Here is a 10,236-nt window from a genome sequence, read left to right as displayed (position 1 = left end):
GATCTATAGTGAAGTGATTTCATTGTAGTGACTAATACTACGAGATATTAATTGATAGTTTATTTTTAAAGTGATCATAGCAGCAATCGTTACAATAGTTAACCACTTCTTATGAAAAGCCTTAATTTGGATTTGCTTTTCTAGTATGTTTAGTTATGACTTGTTCAGATTATAAACTGAGCCATAAAATTCTAATGTTTTTAAATGGACCACCAAACTTACAATTTTATTTTTAGATGTAATGAACTGTGATATATACAAAGTATAAATGACTTTTGCCTTCAAAAAGCTTCAATATAGTTGAAGAGGCAATGAGCACATAAACAAATTAATAAATAAAAGGAAACTGAAGTAAGCTTTTAAGACATTTGCATGACAAATCCATGTTGAACATGCCCAACTGTGGCATTCATTGCTTACCACTAAAGGCTATATTCTTAGAGGCAAAATAACTTCTGTTGTAACTTCATTACTGTGGAAGAAAAGCCTATCTCAGGCAGTGCTACATCCACTCCTGTAGTGACTTGCATTACTGGTTTAGAAACCTGGAAGCATTCCTGAGGCAAAGAGTTTCAAGGAAACGTAGCCTCCTGGAACCTTGGCATTCCAATAGCCCATATACTCAAAACCTGTCCCCACGTTAGTCTGGTGTATGGATCCGTGTGCTCTCTTTCAGTATTGTTTTATTATAAGTGCCTTTAAGGATTGACTTTGACATATAGCTAAGCCTTCACCAGTGTTCCAATGATCTAGGCAATCCTTGAGCCAACCCTGAGCTTGGAATTCAGTAAGAATGTTACCTATTCAGTAACACTCAAATTTACTTCTAGTAGAGACAGTGAAAATAATCAGGCATTACAATTTACTTGAATAGAGCTAGAAAGCTCAGGGCTAGTCTACATAGTAATTACTTAGGACAATAGCTGAGTCACACCCAAACACAGGAATACACAATGGCCTAAAAAAATAGGTGGGTTGTAGTATATTATTCATGAAAGGTTTAGTAGAACGGAATTCCCCTAGTAGTAGAATGGAATTCCCCTGGTGCAGGTTTTTTTCATGAGGCCCAGAGGAATAGCATAATCAGGTATTTACTAAAGGACCCCTGGTGGTGGGTTTAACACTAGACTAGCATTGTATCAGAGCATTCACCTGGCTCCTGTGTTTAGCTGATTTTAATTAGGGTTGTTCCTATTCTCAGTTGTAAACACGGCCTGGCTCCTGCTATCTTTTTATGTATACATTTTGTTTGTTTGTTTTGTTTTAAGAACCAGTGTACTTTGACAGATGTATTAGCCTAGCCTTATTGTTTTTCTTCTGTATTAAAAGCCTAGTGTTTGCTTGGAAAAAATTACATCCAGATATAACACTCCCTTGTGTCTGTGTCCATTTGTCACACTTTTCTTACCAACTCCATGCCCACCTGCTGGAACCCCTAATTTCCCATGAATTGAGGAGGGCCAACTGAGCCCGGCCCGTGGCAAGGCAGAAAAAAAAAACCCTGCATCCACATTTGTTGTTGGTCAAATAAAAAATGTAGTTGCAATATTATGTTTTGAATACTTGTTGGTTAGGCTAAATATTGTGTGTGTGTCTAGCCCTAAAAAAAAAAAAACTGTGAAGTAGATTGACAATGTGAAACTCTGAGGCAGAACTTATTTCTATGTTCTTATTGTTCCCTTAGACCCTGGCATCAATCAGATAACACCGGTTTTGGCTTCTTTCATTCTAAGTGGCTTTCTAACCTCTGGTTCCATGTGCAGTAGACCAGATGGCTCCCTGTACAACAGATCCAGTGCTCTTCATAAACTCTGCCATGTTTATCTCTCCTAACCAATCTTGGAGAAAACTGAAATACAATTGTTTTAAATGTGTACCTTAAAGATGTATTGAAATAATTAAAATATTTTTGAAATTGCAAGTAGCTCTGAAAGCAATTTTCTCTGATGTGCTTTTGGATATAAAAACTAATGAAGGAGCAGAAGACAGCATTTGGCTAGAAAGGGTGAGTGGGAAGCTGAGGAAAGAAAGTGGGATGGAAGGAAAGTGCTACAGGAACATAAGTGCTCAAGGTCACATATTTAGAAGTAATCTCAAGTGTTGATGCTGCATTCTACATCAGACCCAGAATCACATTTTGAGTCTAATTTGGGGTTCATCAGTGTTTCATCATCAAGAAAGCAATCCAAATGCCAAAGCTCTTAACAGTCTAATTGACAATACTGCCAATCATGTTAGAATAAAGCATCTCTAATTATTAGTTTGTGCTCCTTATAATAATAGTGGACCAAAAAATAGTGCCTTTATGAGAGTAACTTGGGTAATTATGTCATTTCTGTACTGTTCTCTTTAAGTAACATTAGTGGATTATCTCTTCAACATAATAATTGGTACAAAGAAATACAGAATCTTCTGATTAAAGGTTGAGTAAGCTACTGTCACAATTAACTTGTATTTCATAATTTCCTTTAAGAGTTTTTATACTGCAGAAACAGTGGCTTATGCTAAAACTCATAATCGTTAGGGTAAAGAATGGTTGTTTTTATCATGTGTGTTCTTGAACAGAAGAAAACTCCTATGTAGTAGTAATAGAATCTAAGTAATGGCTGATAGCATTGACCCTGATCCAAATGTAAGCTATGATAATACAAACTGTGCAAGTCAAGATGGTATGTATAGGGCTGGGGTGTAGCCTCAGTGATTTTTATTTGCTTTGCATGCACAACATACTGGATTCAATTTTCAGCAGCAAAAAAGGAACAATAAGGATATTATACATAATGAGTGTCTTAGGGTTTCTATTGATGTAAGGAGACACTGTGCCACAGAAACTCTTTTTTTTTTAAATCTATCTTTTTAAAATTAATATCCCATTCTTTTACATCTCAAATGATATCCCCCTTCCCTGTCACCCCTCCACAATCCCCCATTCCACATCTGCCCTCTCGTCCCTCCCCTTTGTCTCTATGAGTGTGCTCTCCCACCCACCTGCTCATTCCCACCCCACCCCATCTCTTCAGTAGCCCCCTATGCTGGGCCATCAAACCTACACAAGATAAAGACACTCCCCTCCCATTGATGTCAGACAAAGCCATCCTCTGCTACGTATGTATCTGGAGCTATGGATCCCTCCCTGTACACTCTTTGGTTGGTAGTCTATTCCCCGGTAGCACTGTGGATGGTCTGGCCAGCTGACATTGTTCTTCCTATGGTGTTGCAATCCCCCTCTGCTCCTTCAGTCCTCCAGCCAGATCCCCTACCACAGTCCTCAACCTCAGTCTGATAGTTGGCTCCAAGTATCTGCATCTGCATTGTTCAGGTGCAGGAGGTGGAGGGAGGGAGGAGGACCTGGGAGGAACAGTGAAGAGGGAGGAAAAAAGGAGAGCAGGATCAGGGACTGGAGGGAATGGGAAAGAGGTACAGAGGGTCAGGAAATTGTCTAAAAATATGTAGCAGTAGGAAATGAGGAACTAGAGGTAGGCACTGGAAGGTCACAGATGCCAGGGAAGCAAGAGGCTCCCAGGAGTCAACAGTGATGACTTTAGCTGAAATGTGCAGCCAAGGGAAGAGAGAACCTGTAGAAACCACCTCCAGTAAATAAGCACAGCCCCCCATTGAGGGATGGGGCCACCCACCCATCTTAAAATTTCTAATCCAGAAATGTTCCTGTCCAAAGGAAAGACAGGAGCAAAAACTGGATCAGACTGAAGGAAGAGCCATCCAGGGACAGCCCCACCTGGAGATCCATCCTGTCTGCAAACACCAAACCCTTACACTGTTGCTAATGCCAAGAGATGCTTGCTGACAGGAACCTAGTGTGGCTGTTCCCTGGGAGGTTCTGCCAGCACAGCAACTCTTATAAAGACAACATTTAGTTGGGGCTAGCTTACAGGTTCTGAGGTTCAGTACATTACCATCACAGTGGAAGCATGGCAGCATCCAGGCAGGCATGGATCTGGAAAAGTTGAGTTTTATGTCTTCATCTGAAGGATAGTAGAAGAAGATTGGCTTCCAGGCAGCTAGGGCAAGGGTCTTAAAGCCCATGCCCACAGTGACCCACTTCTTCCAACAAGACCACACCTCCTTGGGCCAAATATTCAAACTACCATAATGACTTTAGAAAGGAATTAGTATAATCTCAAGGATCCTTCAAGCTTAATTCAATAAGATATTTTCATTCTAGGAAGGCAGTAAATAATGTCCTATTTTAAAGCAAACATTTCTGTTGAGAATGCATTTGACATATTTGTGAAATTTTACTGAACAATTATTTAGCTAGCTGTAGATTTAAACTTTGGAATTAGATGTTTTCACTTTGGTTTTCAGGGAAAGTAAGGAAATAATTATTGTCTACTATAACAATAAAGGGAAATTATAAATTTATTAGATTATCTAACAGCATACCAAGATATATTAATGTCTTAATTATTACAGATTAGCAAATTGCTCAGAGAGTTAGCATGACTCACTTGCTGTTGCATAGCTGGACAAAGTGCTTTCGAAAGCTTTTTCTACCTTTGGAGGCAAATTTATATAAGATTTATCAAAACAAGAAAGTTTATGTTGTGCCAGATTATAAGAATGATAAATAGTAATGAAGTTGCTATTCAAGAATTGCTATTCAATTGCTTCTCTAACAAGAGAAGTTGTTAATATAAGCTATATATTAATTTTCTTTAATGTCTGATCTGAACAACTCATGTTCAGAATAAGTCCAAAGTACTTTATACATATTTATAGCTGGCCTTGTTGGCTTCTCTGCTTCTGTGATAAGCCATGCTGACTAAAAGCACTCTGGGGAGGAAAGGGTTTAGTTGGTTTATGTGTACATTTTATCATTGAGGCGACTTACAGCAGGAGCTTGATACATAAACTGAAGGTGAGACCTTAGAGCGATGCTATTTGCTGGTTTGCTTCCTCTGGCTTGTTTGGATACTTTTCTTAAACAGCCCAAGCCTACCTGTGCTCCCCACAGTGGACTGACTTCCAGATTCCATCTGCACCCAGAGCTGACCCTGTGCCAGAGCCTTCAATACCCAAATCCCACCAGGAGAGAGCTGGTCTCCCAGGAATTCTGACACACCTGAGAGCCCCATTGAAACCACACTTCTGCTCAAATTACTGGCCCAAGAGGGACCCACCAGAGCCATCAGAACACAGGAACCAAGGAAGATAGGGGGACAGGATCCTTCTGGGTTGCATCTGTGCCCCAGAGCTGACCCTGTGCCACAGCTCTCCATAACTAAATTCCTCCCAGGGAGAACTGATCTCCCCAAAGGACTGACACAGAGGCTTGCAGGAGGGACAAGCCACAGTTAGAAACAGCAAGACCAGTTAACAACAGAGATAACCAGATGTCCAGGGGCAAAGGTAAGAACATAAGCAGCAGAAACCAAGGCTACTTGGCACCATCAGAACCCAGTTCTCCCACAACATCAATCCCTGGGCACCCCAACACACTGGAAAAACAAGACTCTGATTTAAAATCAAATCTCATGATGATAATAGAGGACTTTAAGAAAAACATAAATAACTCCCTTAAAGAAACCCAGGAGAATACAGATAAATAGGTAAAAGTGCTTAAAGAGAAAACACAAAAATCCCTTAAAGAATTACAGGGGAACACAATCTAACAGATGAAGGAATTGAATAAAACCATCCAGGATCTAAAACTTAAAATAGAAACAGTAAAGAAATCACAAAGGCAGACAACCCTAGAGATAGAAAACCTAGAAAAGAGATCAGGAATCATAGATTCAAGTATCACCAACAGAATACAAGAGATAGAAGAGAGAATCTCAGGTGCAGAAGATTGCATAGAAAACACTGACACAACAGTTAAAGAAAACGCAAAGTGCAAAAAGCATCTAACTGAAAACATCCAGGAAATTCAGGACACAAAAAGAAGATCAAACCTAAGGATAATAGGTACAGAAGAGAGTGAAGATTCACAACTTAAAGGATCAGTAAATATCTTCAACAAAATTATAGAAGAAAACTTCCCTAACCTAAAAAAAAAGGTGTCCATAAACATACAAGAAGCCTACAGCACTTCAAGTAGATTGGACCAGAAAAGAAATTTCTCCTGTCACATAATAGTCAGAACACCAAATGGACAAGACAAAGAAAGAATATTAAAAGCAATAAAGGAAAAAGGTCAAGTAACATATAAAGGCAGACCTATCAGAATTACACCAGACTTCTCACCAGAGACTATGAAGCTAGAAGATCCTGGTCAGATATCATACAGACCCTAAGAGAACACAAATGCCAGCCAAGGCTGCTCTACCCAGCAAAAGTCTCAATTACCCTAAATGGAGAAACCAAGATATTCCATGACAAAACCAAATTTACACAATATCTCTCCACAAATCTAGCCCTACAAAGGACAATAGATAGAAAACTCTAACACAAGGAGGGAAAAATACACCCTAGAAAAAGCAAGAAAGTAATCTTTTTCCCACAAACCCAAAAGAAGATACCCACACAAATATAATTGTATCTCTAACAACAAAAATAACAGGAAGCAACATTCACTTTTCCTTAATATCTCTTAATATCAATGGACTCAATTCCCCAATAAAAAGACATTGAGTAACAAAATGGATATATGAACAGGACACAGCATTTTGCTGCAAACAGAAAATGCACCCCAGTGACAAAGATAGATACTACCTCAGAGTAAAGGGCTGGAAAACAATTTTCCAAGCAAATGGTTCCAAGAAACAAGCTGGAGTAGCCATAAAACCGATTTTCAACAGAAAGTTATCAAAAAACTGTAAGAAAGGACACTTCACACTCACCAAAGGAAAAATCTCCCAAGATGATCTCTCAATTCTGAACATTTATGCTCCAAATTCAAGGTACCCACATTCATAAAAGAAAGTTTATTAAAGCTCAAAGCACACATTGCACCTCACACAATAACTTAGACTCCAGAGAACCAAATAACCCTATCAACAGAGAATTTTCAACTGAGGAAACTCAAATAGCTGAGAAGCACCTAAAGAAATACTCAACATCCTTGGTCATCAGGGAAATGCAAATAAAAATGACTCTGAGATTCTACCTCACACCAGTTAGAATGGCTAAGATAAAAAACTCAGTTGACAGCAGATGTTGGGGAGGATGTGGAGAAAGAGGAGCATTCCTTCATTGTTGAGGTGATTCCAAGCTGGTACATCTACTGTGGAAAACAGTCTGGTAGTTCCTCAGATAATCAGACATAGTACTACCTGCAAACCCAGCACTACCACTCCTGGGCATATACCCAGAAGATGCTCCAACATGTAATAAAGACACATGCCCCACTATGTTCATAGCAACCATGTTTATAATAGCCAGAAACTGGAAAGAACCCAGATGTCTCTTAATAGAGGAATGGATACAGAAAATGTGATGCATTTACACTCAGCTATTAAAAACAAAGACTTTAGGAAATTTTCAGGCAAATGGATGGATCTAGGAAATATCATCCTGAGTGAGGTTACTCAGTCACAAAAGAGCACACATGGTATGTATTAACTGATAAGTGGATATTAGGCAAAGAGTGTGGAATAGTCACAATACAAGTCATGGACCACATGATGCTCAAGAGGAAGGAAGACCATAGAGTGGATGTTGCATTTCTACTTAGAAGGGGGAACAATATAATCAAGGGAAGTAGAGGGTGGGAGAGACTTGGAAGGAAGAGAGGCAGGGGGAAGAGGGGCAGAATCAGGTAAGGGAGGAGATGGAGGAGATGCATAGAGGGTCAGGAAATTGAACAGAGGTGTTTAGCAATGGGGAACTGGGGATAGCAACCAGAAAGTACCAGATGCCAGGAAAGCAAGAGCCTCCCAGGACACTATGGGGATGACATTGGCTGAAATTCCACAAAGGGGAAAGAGAACCTATTAAGACCATATTAAAAGGTTAGGCATGGTCCCCTGTTTGAGGGATAGGGACACCTACCCATCTCCAAAAATTTAACCCAGAATTGTTCCTGTCTAAAGGAAATACAGGGAAGAAGAATGGAACAGAGACTGAAGGAAAGGCCATCCAGAGACTGCCGCACCTGGGGATCCATCCCACAGGCAGACACCAAACCCAGACACTATTGCTGATGCCAAAATGTGTTTGCTGGCTGGAGCCTGATACAGCTGTCTCTTTGGAGAATTTGCCAGATCCTGACCAATACAGATGTGGATGCTCAAATCCAACCATCGGACTGATCACAGGGGACTCAATGGAGGAGTTAGGGGAAGGACTGAAGGAACTGAAGGGACCATAACTGGCATTATTGAGAGGGGAAGCCTTTGGTCCTGTGAGGACTTGATGCCCAGTGTGAAGGAATGTCAGGGCAGTGAGTTGTGTGTGTTTGGGGGGGGGGGAAGCACCCTCATAGAAGCAGGGTAACAGGGAATGGATGGGGGTTTTCTGAGGGAAAACCGGGAAAGGAGATAATATTTGAAATATAAACAAATAAAACGTTCAATTAAAAAAAAAAAAAGAAAATGCCGACAGATCAGGCTCACAAACTCAGATCCCATCTTCCCAGATGACCCTCATTTGTCTCAAGTTGACCAAATCTAACTAGCACAATCACTTTGCCAGGAATTATTAATTTTCTATTTTTAAGTATGATTTTACCAAAAATCACCTTTGAACTTACAATTTTATGAGAACTTTGAGTTTACCTGAGCAAAATTCCTAAAGCCACTTAATTCCACATGCACACACACATACACACACATTTATGCAAATAACAAGAAATCTGGTTAAAATGCAAATTACTTAGCATTTGAATAGTCTCCAAACTTTTTTGTATTTATTAAAGTTTATGGACAACTGAATTCACTGCCTTGCATCCTATTAGAAAATGTTGTTACCAGAAAGTAGAAAAGTCTAGAAAACATTTGTAAAAATATTTGCATAATAGCTGTGATTATGAACAAACTGAGTGATATACATATGTAAAAATGTCATAATGAGATTGGTATTTATATCATTTATTTGCACTAACTTAAAAAGAAAACATTTGGTGCCATGTAATGAGATGAGGCTCCACTCCTCAGTCTGTCTAACGTCATGCCTCTTTGAATCTACAGCTACTCTGAAATGTTACAATATCTGTTATGCAGCTGTGTCCTTATGATTCCTTTAGAAGTTTATCTACTACCCTCCATAAGGCAGAGAGATATTAAACTTAGAGCTGCCTTCTAGTGAGATACATCTTTTAGAGCAAGTGTTAATTTCTCCATCATGTTGGTATACACAAAGTGTATATGTACGTGTGTGCATGCCACTGCATGGGTAGAGGTTCTCTTCTTTCTCCATGGGTTTCAGGGACCAAACTCAGGCCATCAGTGTTGTGCAGCAAGTGCTTTAACATTCTAATCCATCTTAGCAACCCTATTGCGTATAATTAAAAGATAATTTTCATTCAATATATTTTGAACATATTCTTTCCCATGCCCTAATCCTTCCCAGATCCTCCCTACCTCCCTAACCACTCAGCATCATTTCCATTTTCTCTGTCTCTCAAATAAAAATAAAACAATGAAAAATCAAAACAAAAATGCAGAAAATGCCAAAACAAAACAAATATGGCTAAGTATTTTTTAAAAGACTAGTTTTGAAGAATAAACTTTAAACTCATTCTCAACGATGCCTAAGTTACTGAATTTTCTGGATTCCCTTAAATTCCAAGAGATAATAACTGTAGCTAGGGAATAACTCTGGGGTGTGGGCCAAGGACAAGTCATGGGTCCAAACAAACAAGTAAAAACATACCAGGAAAATACTTATTTCTGATGTATAAGCATTTAAAAACATGTTCAAAGTTTATGGTAACAAATAAATATAAGTGAATAAACAACATAATGACATAAATGATAGTGATCTGCAACACAGCTTTTTTTCCTCTCTGATAAGTTTCAAAATGTTTTTAGTTTTTTGCAGCACAATAAAAGCCATTTGTGTCTGCTGCTGCTGCTACTACTACTACTGCTGCTGTTACTGCTGCTGCTACTACTACTACTGAAAGTGATAAAAGCCTAAGTCAACTGAATGTTATCTTTTTAAAGTCGAGATTTCCAGGAGAAATAAAAAAGAATAAATAAAAGCAAGAATTCTTTTCTAAATAGCTGATCAACTACTGTAATTCCTTGGCATTGAAGGCAGCATGCTTGAAAATAAGAGCTGTCCCTTTTTTTAAGCAGAAGGATTTTTCCCAGTCTGCTTCTTTCAGAAGAT

The sequence above is a fragment of the Mus caroli genome, unplaced genomic scaffold (genome assembly GCF_978045245.1).
Source record: "Mus caroli unplaced genomic scaffold, Mus_caroli_1 scaffold_9, whole genome shotgun sequence".
Taxonomy (NCBI): Eukaryota; Metazoa; Chordata; class Mammalia; order Rodentia; family Muridae; genus Mus; species Mus caroli.
Note: the sequence above shows the minus strand (reverse complement) of the source record.